This window comes from Amblyomma mixtum, chromosome 1 (genome assembly GCF_055824585.1).
Source record: "Amblyomma mixtum isolate Tamu chromosome 1, ASM5582458v1, whole genome shotgun sequence".
Classification (NCBI taxonomy): Eukaryota; Metazoa; Arthropoda; class Arachnida; order Ixodida; family Ixodidae; genus Amblyomma; species Amblyomma mixtum.
In genome coordinates, this window is record NC_143012.1 from 140,613,749 (window position 1) to 140,627,783 (window position 14,035).

The following is a 14,035-nucleotide window of genomic DNA, read 5'->3' on the forward strand; positions in this document are numbered from 1 at the left end:
TTGACCCGACTGCAAGGCTATGCTGAGGATAATGACTTATTACCCAGTACTATGGTGCGTTTGAGACTTTGTCAGTCGTGGCAACATGCGAGAGTAACGTTTATTCCTAATCCCAACAAAAGGCTCAGCATTGACAACCTCAGACCAAACTCATGGAGCATGTGATCTTGACCCGACTGCAAGGCTATGCTGAGGATAATGACTTATTACCCAGTACTATGGTACCTTTGAGACTTTGTCAGTCGTGGCAACATGCGAGAGTCACGTTTATTCCTAAACCCAACAAAAGGCTCAGCATTGACAACCTCAGACCAAACTCATGGAGCATGTGATCTTGACCCGACTGCAAGGCTATGCTGAGGATAATGACTTATTACCCAGTACTATGGTACGTCTCAGACTTTATCAGTCGTGGAAACATGCGAGAGTCACGTTTATTCCTAAACCCAACAAAAGGTTCAGCATTGACAACCTCAGACCAAACTCATGGAGCATCTGATGTTGACCCGAGTGCAAGGCTATGCTGAGGATAATGACTTATTACCCAGTACTATGGTACGTTTCAGACTTTATCAGTCGTGGAAACATGCGAGAGTCACGTTTATTCCTAAACCCAAAAAACGGTTCAGCATTGACAACCTCAGACCAAACTCATGGAGCATGTGATCTTGACCCGACTGCAAGGCTATGCTGAGGATAATGACTTATTACCCAGTACTATGGTACGTTTCAGACTTTATCAGTCGTGGAAACATGCGAGAGTCACGTTTATTCCTAAACCCAACAAACGGTTCAGCATTGACAACCTCAGACCAAACTCATGGAGCATCTGATCTTGACCCGACTGCAAGGCTATGCTGAGGATAATGACTTATTACCCAGTACTATGGTACGTTTCAGACTTTATCAGTCGTGGAAACATGCGAGAGTCACGTTTATTCCTAAACCCATCAAACGGTTCAGCATTGACAACCTCAGACCAAACTCATGGAGCATGTGATCTTGACCCGACTGCAAGGCTATGCTGAGGATAATGACTTATTACCCAGTACTATGGTACGTTTCAGACTTTATCAGTCGTGGAAACATGCGAGAGTCACGTTTATTCCTAACCCCAACAAACGGTTCAGCATTGACAACCTCAGACCAAACTCATGGAGCATGTGATCTTGACCCGACTGCAAGGCTATGCTGAGGATAATGACTTATTACCCAGTACTATGGTACGTTTCAAACTTTGTCTGTCGTGGCAACATGCGAGAGGCACGTTTATTCCTAAACCCAACAAAAGGCTCAGCATTGACCTCAGACCAAACTCATGGAGCATGTGATCGTGACCCGACTGCAAGGCTATGCTGAGGATAATGACATATTACCCAGTACTATGGTACGTTTCAGACTTTGTCAGTCGTGGCAAATTCGAGAGGCACGTTTATTCCTAAACCCAACAAAAGGCTCAGCATTGACAACCTCAGACCAAACTCATGGAGCATGTGATCTTGACCCGACTGCAAGGCTATGCTGAGGATAATGACTTATTACCCAGTACTATGGTACGTTTCAGACTTTGTCAGTCGTGGCAACATGCGAGAGTCACGTTTATTCCTAAACCCAACAAAAGGCTGAGCATTCACCTCAGACCAAACTCATGGAGCATGTGATCTTGACCCGACTGCAAGGCTATGCTGAGGATAATGACTTATTACCCAGTACTATGGTACGTTTGAGACTTTGTCAGTCGTGGCAACATGCGAGAGTAACGTTTATTCCTAAACCCAACAAAAGGCTCAGCATTGACAACCTCAGACCAAACTCATGGAGCATGTGATCTTGACCCGACTGCAAGGCTATGCTGAGGATAATGACTTATTACCCAGTACTATGGTACCTTTGAGACTTTGTCAGTCGTGGCAACATGCGAGAGTCACGTTTATTCCTAAACCCAACAAAAGGCTCAGCATTGACAACCTCAGACCAAACTCATGGAGCATGTGATCTTGACCCGACTGCAAGGCTATGCTGAGGATAATGACTTATTACCCAGTACTATGGTACGTTTCAGACTTTGTCAGTCGTGGCAACATGCGAGAGTCACGTTTATTCCTAAACTCAACAAAAGGCTCAGCATTGACCTCAGACCAAACTCATGGAGCATGTGATCTTGACCCGACTGTAAGGCTATGCTGAGGATAATGACTTATTACCCAGTACTATGGTACGTTTCAGACTTTGTCAGTCGTGGCAACATGCGAGAGTCACGTTTATTCCTAAACCCAACAAAAGGCTCAGCATTGACAACCTCAGACCAAACTCATGGAGCATGTGATCTTGACCCGACTGCAAGGCTATGCTGAGGATAATGACTTATTACCCAGTACTATGGTACGTCTCAGACTTTATCAGTCGTGGAAACATGCGAGAGTCACGTTTATTCCTAAACCCAACAAAAGGTTCAGCATTGACAACCTCAGACCAAACTCATGGAGCATCTGATGTTGACCCGAGTGCAAGGCTATGCTGAGGATAATGACTTATTACCCAGTACTATGGTACGTTTCAGACTTTATCAGTCGTGGAAACATGCGAGAGTCACGTTTATTCCTAAACCCAAAAAACGGTTCAGCATTGACAACCTCAGACCAAACTCATGGAGCATGTGATCTTGACCCGACTGCAAGGCTATGCTGAGGATAATGACTTATTACCCAGTACTATGGTACGTTTCAGACTTTATCAGTCGTGGAAACATGCGAGAGTCACGTTTATTCCTAAACCCAACAAACGGTTCAGCATTGACAACCTCAGACCAAACTCATGGAGCATCTGATCTTGACCCGACTGCAAGGCTATGCTGAGGATAATGACTTATTACCCAGTACTATGGTACGTTTCAGACTTTATCAGTCGTGGAAACATGCGAGAGTCACGTTTATTCCTAAACCCATCAAACGGTTCAGCATTGACAACCTCAGACCAAACTCATGGAGCATGTGATCTTGACCCGACTGCAAGGCTATGCTGAGGATAATGACTTATTACCCAGTACTATGGTACGTTTCAGACTTTATCAGTCGTGGAAACATGCGAGAGTCACGTTTATTCCTAACCCCAACAAACGGTTCAGCATTGACAACCTCAGACCAAACTCATGGAGCATGTGATCTTGACCTGACTGCAAGGCTATGCTGAGGATAATGACTTATTACCCAGTACTATGGTACGTTTCAGACTTTGTCTGTCGTGGCAACATGCGAGAGGCACGTTTATTCCTAAACCCAACAAAAGGCTCAGCATTGACCTCAGACCAAACTCATGGAGCATGTGATCTTGACCCGACTGCAAGGCTATGCGGAGGATAATGACTTATTACCCAGTACTATGGTACGTTTCAGACTTTGTCAGTCGTGGCAAATTCGAGAGGCACGTTTATTCCTAAACCCAACAAAAGGCTCAGCATTGACAACCTCAGACCAAACTCATGGAGCATGTGATCTTGACCCGACTGCAAGGCTATGCTGAGGATAATGACTTATTACCCAGTACTATGGTACGTTTCAGACTTTGTCAGTCGTGGCAACATGCGAGAGTCACGTTTATTCCTAAACCCAACAAAAGGCTGAGCATTCACCTCAGACCAAACTCATGGAGCATGTGATCTTGACCCGACTGCAAGGCTATGCTGAGGATAATGACTTATTACCCAGTACTATGGTACGTTTGAGACTTTGTCAGTCGTGGCAACATGCGAGAGTAACGTTTATTCCTAAACCCAACAAAAGGCTCAGCATTGACAACCTCAGACCAAACTCATGGAGCATGTGATCTTGACCCGACTGCAAGGCTATGCTGAGGATAATGACTTATTACCCATTACTATGGTACCTTTGAGACTTTGTCAGTCGTGGCAACATGCGAGAGTCACGTTTATTCCTAAACCCAACAAAAGGCTCAGCATTGACAACCTCAGACCAAACTCATGGAGCATGTGATCTTGACCCGACTGCAAGGCTATGCTGAGGATAATGACTTATTACCCAGTACTATGGTACGTTTCAGACTTTGTCAGTCGTGGCAACATGCGAGAGTCACGTTTATTCCTAAACTCAACAAAAGGCTCAGCATTGATCTCAGACCAAACTCATGGAGCATGTGATCTTGACCCGACTGTAAGGCTATGCTGAGGATAATGACTTATTACCCAGTACTATGGTACGTTTCAGACTTTGTCAGTCGTGGCAACATGCGAGAGTCACGTTTATTCCTAAACCCAACAAAAGGCTCAGCATTGACAACCTCAGACCAAACTCATGGAGCATGTGATCTTGACCCGACTGCAAGGCTATGCTGAGGATAATGACTTATTATCCAGTACTATGGTACGTTCCAGACTTTATCAGTCGTGGAAACATGCGAGAGTCACGTTTATTCCTAAACCCAACAAACGGTTCAGCATTGACAACCTCAGACCAAAATCATGGAGCATGTGATCTTGACCCGACTGCAAGGCTATGCTGAGGATAATGACTTATTACCCAGTACTATGGTACGTTTGAGACTTTGTCAGACGTGGCAACATGCGAGAGTCACGTTTATTCCTAAACCCAACAAAAGGCTCAGCATTGACAACCTCAGACCAAACTCATGGAGCATGTGATCTTGACCCGACTGCAAGGCTATGCTGAGGATAATGACTTATTACCCAGTACTATGGTACGTTTCAGACTTTGTCAGTCGTGGCAACATGCGAGAGTCACGTTTATTCCTAAACCCAACAAAAGGCTCAGCATTGACCTCAGACCAAACTCATGGAGCATGTGATTTTGACCCGACTGCAAGGCTATGCTGAGGATAATGACTTATTACCCAGTACTATGGTACGTCTCAGACTTTATCAGTCGTGGAAACATGCGAGAGTCACGTTTATTCCTAAACCCAACAAAAGGTTCAGCATTGACAACCTCAGACCAAACTCATGGAGCATCTGATCTTGACCCGAGTGCAAGGCTATGCTGAGGATAATGACTTATTACCCAGTACTATGGTACGTTCCAGACTTTATCAGTCGTGGAAACATGCGAGAGTCACGTTTATTCCTAAACCCAACAAACGGTTCAGCATTGACAACCTCAGACCAAACTCATGGAGCATGTGATCTTGACCCGACTGCAAGGCTATGCTGAGGATAATGACTTATTACCCAGTACTTGGTACGTTTCAGACTTTATCAGGCGTGGAAACATGCGAGAGTCACGTTTATTCCAAAACCCAACAAACGGTTCGGCATTGACAACCTCAGACCAAACTCATGGAGCATGTGATCTTGACCCGACTGGAAGGCTATGCTGAGGATAATGACTTATTACCCAGTACTATGGTACGTTTCAGACTTTATCAGTCGTGGAAACATGCGAGTCATGTTTATTCCTAAACCCAACAAAAGGCTCAGCATTGACAACCTCAGACCAAACTCATGGAGCATCTGATGTTGACCCGAGTGCAAGGCTATGCTGAGGATAATGACTTATTACCCAGTACTATGGTACGTTTCAGACTTTATCAGTCGTGGAAACATGCGAGAGTCACGTTTATTCCTAAACCCAACAAAAGGCTCAGCATTGACAACATCAGACCAAACTCATGGAGCATGTGATCTTGACCCGACTGCAAGGCTATGCTGAGGATAATGACTTATTACCCAGTACTTGGTACGTTTCAGACTTTATCAGGCGTGGAAACATGCGAGAGTCACGTTTATTCCAAAACCCAACAAACGGTTCGGCATTGACAACCTCAGACCAAACTCATGGAGCATGTGATCTTGACCCGACTGGAAGGCTATGCTGAGGATAATGACTTATTACCCAGTACTATGGTACGTCTCAGACTTTATCAGTCGTGGAAACATGCGAGAGTCACGTTTATTCCTAAACCCAAAAAACGGTTCAGCATTGACAACCTCAGACCAAACTCATGGAGCATGTGATCTTGACCCGACTGCAAGGCTATGCTGAGGATAATGACTTATTACCCAGTACTATGGTACGTTTCAGACTTTATCAGTCGTGGAAACATGCGAGAGTCACGTTTATTCCTAAACCCAACAAAAGGCTGAGCATTCACCTCAGACCAAACTCATGGAGCATGTGATCTTGACCCGACTGCAAGGCTATGCTGAGGATAATGACTTATTACCCAGTACTATGGTGCGTTTGAGACTTTGTCAGTCGTGGCAACATGCGAGAGTAACGTTTATTCCTAAACCCAACAAAAGGCTCAGCATTGACAACCTCAGACCAAACTCATGGAGCATGTGATCTTGACCCGACTGCAAGGCTATGCTGAGGATAATGACTTATTACCCAGTACTATGGTACCTTTGAGACTTTGTCAGTCGTGGCAACATGCGAGAGTCACGTTTATTCCTAAACCCAACAAAAGGCTCAGCATTGACAACCTCAGACCAAACTCATGGAGCATGTGATCTTGACCCGACTGCAAGGCTATGCTGAGGATAATGACTTATTACCCAGTACTATGGTACGTCTCAGACTTTATCAGTCGTGGAAACATGCGAGAGTCACGTTTATTCCTAAACCCAACAAAAGGTTCAGCATTGACAACCTCAGACCAAACTCATGGAGCATCTGATGTTGACCCGAGTGCAAGGCTATGCTGAGGATAATGACTTATTACCCAGTACTATGGTACGTTTCAGACTTTATCAGTCGTGGAAACATGCGAGAGTCACGTTTATTCCTAAACCCAAAAAACGGTTCAGCATTGACAACCTCAGACCAAACTCATGGAGCATGTGATCTTGACCCGACTGCAAGGCTATGCTGAGGATAATGACTTATTACCCAGTACTATGGTACGTTTCAGACTTTATCAGTCGTGGAAACATGCGAGAGTCACGTTTATTCCTTAACCCAACAAACGGTTCAGCATTGACAACCTCAGACCAAACTCATGGAGCATCTGATCTTGACCCGACTGCAAGGCTATGCTGAGGATAATGACTTATTACCCAGTACTATGGTACGTTTCAGACTTTATCAGTCGTGGAAACATGCGAGAGTCACGTTTATTCCTAAACCCATCAAACGGTTCAGCATTGACAACCTCAGACCAAACTCATGGAGCATGTGATCTTGACCCGACTGCAAGGCTATGCTGAGGATAATGACTTATTACCCAGTACTATGGTACGTTTCAGACTTTACCAGTCGTGGAAACATGCGAGAGTCACGTTTATTCCTAACCCCAACAAACGGTTCAGCATTGACAACCTCAGACCAAACTCATGGAGCATGTGATCTTGACCCGACTGCAAGGCTATGCTGAGGATAATGACTTATTACCCAGTACTATGGTACGTTTCAGACTTTGTCTGTCGTGGCAACATGCGAGAGGCACGTTTATTCCTAAACCCAACAAAAGGCTCAGCATTGACCTCAGACCAAACTCATGGAGCATGTGATCGTGACCCGACTGCAAGGCTATGCTGAGGATAATGACTTATTACCCAGTACTATGGTACGTTTCAGACTTTGTCAGTCGTGGCAAATTCGAGAGGCACGTTTATTCCTAAACCCAACAAAAGGCTCAGCATTGACAACCTCAGACCAAACTCATGGAGCATGTGATCTTGACCCGACTGCAAGGCTATGCTGAGGATAATGACTTATTACCCAGTACTATGGTACGTTTCAGACTTTGTCAGTCGTGGCAACATGCGAGAGTCACGTTTATTCCTAAACCCAACAAAAGGCTGAGCATTCACCTCAGACCAAACTCATGGAGCATGTGATCTTGACCCGACTGCAAGGCTATGCTGAGGATAATGACTTATTACCCAGTACTATGGTACGTTTGAGACTTTGTCAGTCGTGGCAACATGCGAGAGTAACGTTTATTCCTAAACCCAACAAAAGGCTCAGCATTGACAACCTCAGACCAAACTCATGGAGCATGTGATCTTGACCCGACTGCAAGGCTATGCTGAGGATAATGACTTATTACCCAGTACTATGGTACCTTTGAGACTTTGTCAGTCGTGGCAACATGCGAGAGTCACGTTTATTCCTAAACCCAACAAAAGGCTCAGCATTGACAACCTCAGACCAAACTCATGGAGCATGTGATCTTGACCCGACTGCAAGGCTATGCTGAGGATAATGACTTATTACCCAGTACTATGGTACGTTTCAGACTTTGTCAGTCGTGGCAACATGCGAGAGTCACGTTTATTCCTAAACTCAACAAAAGGCTCAGCATTGACCTCAGACCAAACTCATGGAGCATGTGATCTTGACCCGACTGTAAGGCTATGCTGAGGATAATGACTTATTACCCAGTACTATGGTACGTTTCAGACTTTGTCAGTCGTGGCAACATGCGAGAGTCACGTTTATTCCTAAACCCAACAAAAGGCTCAGCATTGACAACCTCAGACCAAACTCATGGAGCATGTGATCTTGACCCGACTGCAAGGCTATGCTGAGGATAATGACTTATTACCCAGTACTATGGTACGTCTCAGACTTTATCAGTCGTGGAAACATGCGAGAGTCACGTTTATTCCTAAACCCAACAAAAGGTTCAGCATTGACAACCTCAGACCAAACTCATGGAGCATCTGATGTTGACCCGAGTGCAAGGCTATGCTGAGGATAATGACTTATTACCCAGTACTATGGTACGTTTCAGACTTTATCAGTCGTGGAAACATGCGAGAGTCACGTTTATTCCTAAACCCAAAAAACGGTTCAGCATTGACAACCTCAGACCAAACTCATGGAGCATGTGATCTTGACCCGACTGCAAGGCTATGCTGAGGATAATGACTTATTACCCAGTACTATGGTACGTTTCAGACTTTATCAGTCGTGGAAACATGCGAGAGTCACGTTTATTCCTAAACCCAACAAACGGTTCAGCATTGACAACCTCAGACCAAACTCATGGAGCATCTGATCTTGACCCGACTGCAAGGCTATGCTGAGGATAATGACTTATTACCCAGTACTATGGTACGTTTCAGACTTTATCAGTCGTGGAAACATGCGAGAGTCACGTTTATTCCTAAACCCATCAAACGGTTCAGCATTGACAACCTCAGACCAAACTCATGGAGCATGTGATCTTGACCCGACTGCAAGGCTATGCTGAGGATAATGACTTATTACCCAGTACTATGGTACGTTTCAGACTTTATCAGTCGTGGAAACATGCGAGAGTCACGTTTATTACTAACCCCAACAAACGGTTCAGCATTGACAACCTCAGACCAAACTCATGGAGCATGTGATCTTGACCTGACTGCAAGGCTATGCTGAGGATAATGACTTATTACCCAGTACTATGGTACGTTTCAGACTTTGTCTGTCGTGGCAACATGCGAGAGGCACGTTTATTCCTAAACCCAACAAAAGGCTCAGCATTGACCTCAGACCAAACTCATGGAGCATGTGATCTTGACCCGACTGCAAGGCTATGCGGAGGATAATGACTTATTACCCAGTACTATGGTACGTTTCAGACTTTGTCAGTCGTGGCAAATTCGAGAGGCACGTTTATTCCTAAACCCAACAAAAGGCTCAGCATTGACAACCTCAGACCAAACTCATGGAGCATGTGATCTTGACCCGACTGGAAGGCTATGCTGAGGATAATGACTTATTACCCAGTACTATGGTACGTCTCAGACTTTATCAGTCGTGGAAACATGCGAGAGTCACGTTTATTCCTAAACCCAAAAAACGGTTCAGCATTGACAACCTCAGACCAAACTCATGGAGCATGTGATCTTGACCCGACTGCAAGGCTATGCTGAGGATAATGACTTATTACCCAGTACTATGGTACGTTTCAGACTTTATCAGTCGTGGAAACATGCGAGAGTCACGTTTATTCCTAAACCCAACAAAAGGCTGAGCATTCACCTCAGACCAAACTCATGGAGCATGTGATCTTGACCCGACTGCAAGGCTATGCTGAGGATAATGACTTATTACCCAGTACTATGGTGCGTTTGAGACTTTGTCAGTCGTGGCAACATGCGAGAGTAACGTTTATTCCTAAACCCAACAAAAGGCTCAGCATTGACAACCTCAGACCAAACTCATGGAGCATGTGATCTTGACCCGACTGCAAGGCTATGCTGAGGATAATGACTTATTACCCAGTACTATGGTACCTTTGAGACTTTGTCAGTCGTGGCAACATGCGAGAGTCACGTTTATTCCTAAACCCAACAAAAGGCTCAGCATTGACAACCTCAGACCAAACTCATGGAGCATGTGATCTTGACCCGACTGCAAGGCTATGCTGAGGATAATGACTTATTACCCAGTACTATGGTACGTCTCAGACTTTATCAGTCGTGGAAACATGCGAGAGTCACGTTTATTCCTAAACCCAACAAAAGGTTCAGCATTGACAACCTCAGACCAAACTCATGGAGCATCTGATGTTGACCCGAGTGCAAGGCTATGCTGAGGATAATGACTTATTACCCAGTACTATGGTACGTTTCAGACTTTATCAGTCGTGGAAACATGCGAGAGTCACGTTTATTCCTAAACCCAAAAAACGGTTCAGCATTGACAACCTCAGACCAAACTCATGGAGCATGTGATCTTGACCCGACTGCAAGGTTATGCTGAGGATAATGACTTATTACCCAGTACTATGGTACGTTTCAGACTTTATCAGTCGTGTAAACATGCGAGAGTCACGTTTATTCCTAACCCCAACAAACGGTTCAGCATTGACAACCTCAGACCAAACTCATGGAGCATGTGATCTTGACCCGACTGCAAGGCTATGCTGAGGATAATGACTTATTACCCAGTACTATGGTACGTTTCAGACTTTGTCTGTCGTGGCAACATGCGAGAGGCACGTTTATTCCTAAACCCAACAAAAGGCTCAGCATTGACCTCAGACCAAACTCATGGAGCATGTGATCGTGACCCGACTGCAAGGCTATGCTGAGGATAATGACTTATTACCCAGTACTATGGTACGTTTCAGACTTTGTCAGTCGTGGCAAATTCGAGAGGCACGTTTATTCCTAAACCCAACAAAAGGCTCAGCATTGACAACCTCAGACCAAACTCATGGAGCATGTGATCTTGACCCGACTGCAAGGCTATGCTGAGGATAATGACTTATTACCCAGTACTATGGTACGTTTCAGACTTTGTCAGTCGTGGCAACATGCGAGAGTCACGTTTATTCCTAAACCCAACAAAAGGCTGAGCATTCACCTCAGACCAAACTCATGGAGCATGTGATCTTGACCCGACTGCAAGGCTATGCTGAGGATAATGACTTATTACCCAGTACTATGGTACGTTTGAGACTTTGTCAGTCGTGGCAACATGCGAGAGTAACGTTTATTCCTAAACCCAACAAAAGGCTCAGCATTGACAACCTCAGACCAAACTCATGGAGCATGTGATCTTGACCCGACTGCAAGGCTATGCTGAGGATAATGACTTATTACCCAGTACTATGGTACCTTTGAGACTTTGTCAGTCGTGGCAACATGCGAGAGTCACGTTTATTCCTAAACCCAACAAAAGGCTCAGCATTGACAACCTCAGGCCAAACTCATGGAGCATGTGATCTTGACCCGACTGCAAGGCTATGCTGAGGATAATGACTTATTACCCAGTACTATGGTACGTTTCAGACTTTGTCAGTCGTGGCAACATGCGAGAGTCACGTTTATTCCTAAACTCAACAAAAGGCTCAGCATTGACCTCAGACCAAACTCATGGAGCATGTGATCTTGACCCGACTGTAAGGCTATGCTGAGGATAATGACTTATTACCCAGTACTATGGTACGTTTCAGACTTTGTCAGTCGTGGCAACATGCGAGAGTCACGTTTATTCCTAAACCCAACAAAAGGCTCAGCATTGACAACCTCAGACCAAACTCATGGAGCATGTGATCTTGACCCGACTGCAAGGCTATGCTGAGGATAATGACTTATTACCCAGTACTATGGTACGTCTCAGACTTTATCAGTCGTGGAAACATGCGAGAGTCACGTTTATTCCTAAACCCAACAAAAGGTTCAGCATTGACAACCTCAGACCAAACTCATGGAGCATCTGATGTTGACCCGAGTGCAAGGCTATGCTGAGGATAATGACTTATTACCCAGTACTATGGTACGTTTCAGACTTTATCAGTCGTGGAAACATGCGAGAGTCACGTTTATTCCTAAACCCAAAAAACGGTTCAGCATTGACAACCTCAGACCAAACTCATGGAGCATGTGATCTTGACCCGACTGCAAGGCTATGCTGAGGATAATGACTTATTACCCAGTACTATGGTACGTTTCAGACTTTATCAGTCTTGGAAACATGCGAGAGTCACGTTTATTCCTAAACCCAACAAACGGTTCAGCATTGACAACCTCAGACCAAACTCATGGAGCATCTGATCTTGACCCGACTGCAAGGCTATGCTGAGGATAATGACTTATTACCCAGTACTATGGTACGTTTCAGACTTTATCAGTCGTGGAAACATGCGAGAGTCACGTTTATTCCTAAACCCATCAAACGGTTCAGCATTGACAACCTCAGACCAAACTCATGGAGCATGTGATCTTGACCCGACTGCAAGGCTATGCTGAGGATAATGACTTATTACCCAGTACTATGGTGCGTTTCAGACTTTATCAGTCGTGGAAACATGCGAGAGTCACGTTTATTCCTAACCCCAACAAACGGTTCAGCATTGACAACCTCAGACCAAACTCATGGAGCATGTGATCTTGACCTGACTGCAAGGCTATGCTGAGGATAATGACTTATTACCCAGTACTATGGTACGTTTCAGACTTTGTCTGTCGTGGCAACATGCGAGAGGCACGTTTATTCCTAAACCCAACAAAAGGCTCAGCATTGACCTCAGACCAAACTCATGGAGCATGTGATCTTGACCCGACTGCAAGGCTATGCGGAGGATAATGACTTATTACCCAGTACTATGGTACGTTTCAGACTTTGTCAGTTGTGGCAAATTCGAGAGGCACGTTTATTCCTAAACCCAACAAAAGGCTCAGCATTGACAACCTCAGACCAAACTCATGGAGCATGTGATCTTGACCCGACTGGAAGGCTATGCTGAGGATAATGACTTATTACCCAGTACTATGGTACGTCTCAGACTTTATCAGTCGTGGAAACATGCGAGAGTCACGTTTATTCCTAAACCCAAAAAACGGTTCAGCATTGACAACCTCAGACCAAACTCATGGAGCATGTGATCTTGACCCGACTGCAAGGCTATGCTGAGGATAATGACTTATTACCCAGTACTATGGTACGTTTCAGACTTTATCAGTCGTGGAAACATGCGAGAGTCACGTTTATTCCTAAACCCAACAAAAGGCTGAGCATTCACCTCAGACCAAACTCATGGAGCATGTGATCTTGACCCGACTGCAAGGCTATGCTGAGGATAATGACTTATTACCCAGTACTATGGTGCGTTTGAGACTTTGTCAGTCGTGGCAACATGCGAGAGTAACGTTTATTCCTAAACCCAACAAAAGGCTCAGCATTGACAACCTCAGACCAAACTCATGGAGCATGTGATCTTGACCCGACTGCAAGGCTATGCTGAGGATAATGACTTATTACCCAGTACTATGGTACCTTTGAGACTTTGTCAGTCGTGGCAACATGCGAGAGTCACGTTTATTCCTAAACCCAACAAAAGGCTCAGCATTGACAACCTCAGACCAAACTCATGGAGCATGTGATCTTGACCCGACTGCAAGGCTATGCTGAGGATAATGACTTATTACCCAGTACTATGGTACGTCTCAGACTTTATCAGTCGTGGAAACATGCGAGAGTCACGTTTATTCCTAAACCCAACAAAAGGTTCAGCATTGACAACCTCAGACCAAACTCATGGAGCATCTGATGTTGACCCGAGTGCAAGGCTATGCTGAGGATAATGACTTATTACCCAGTACTATGGTACGTTTCAGACTTTA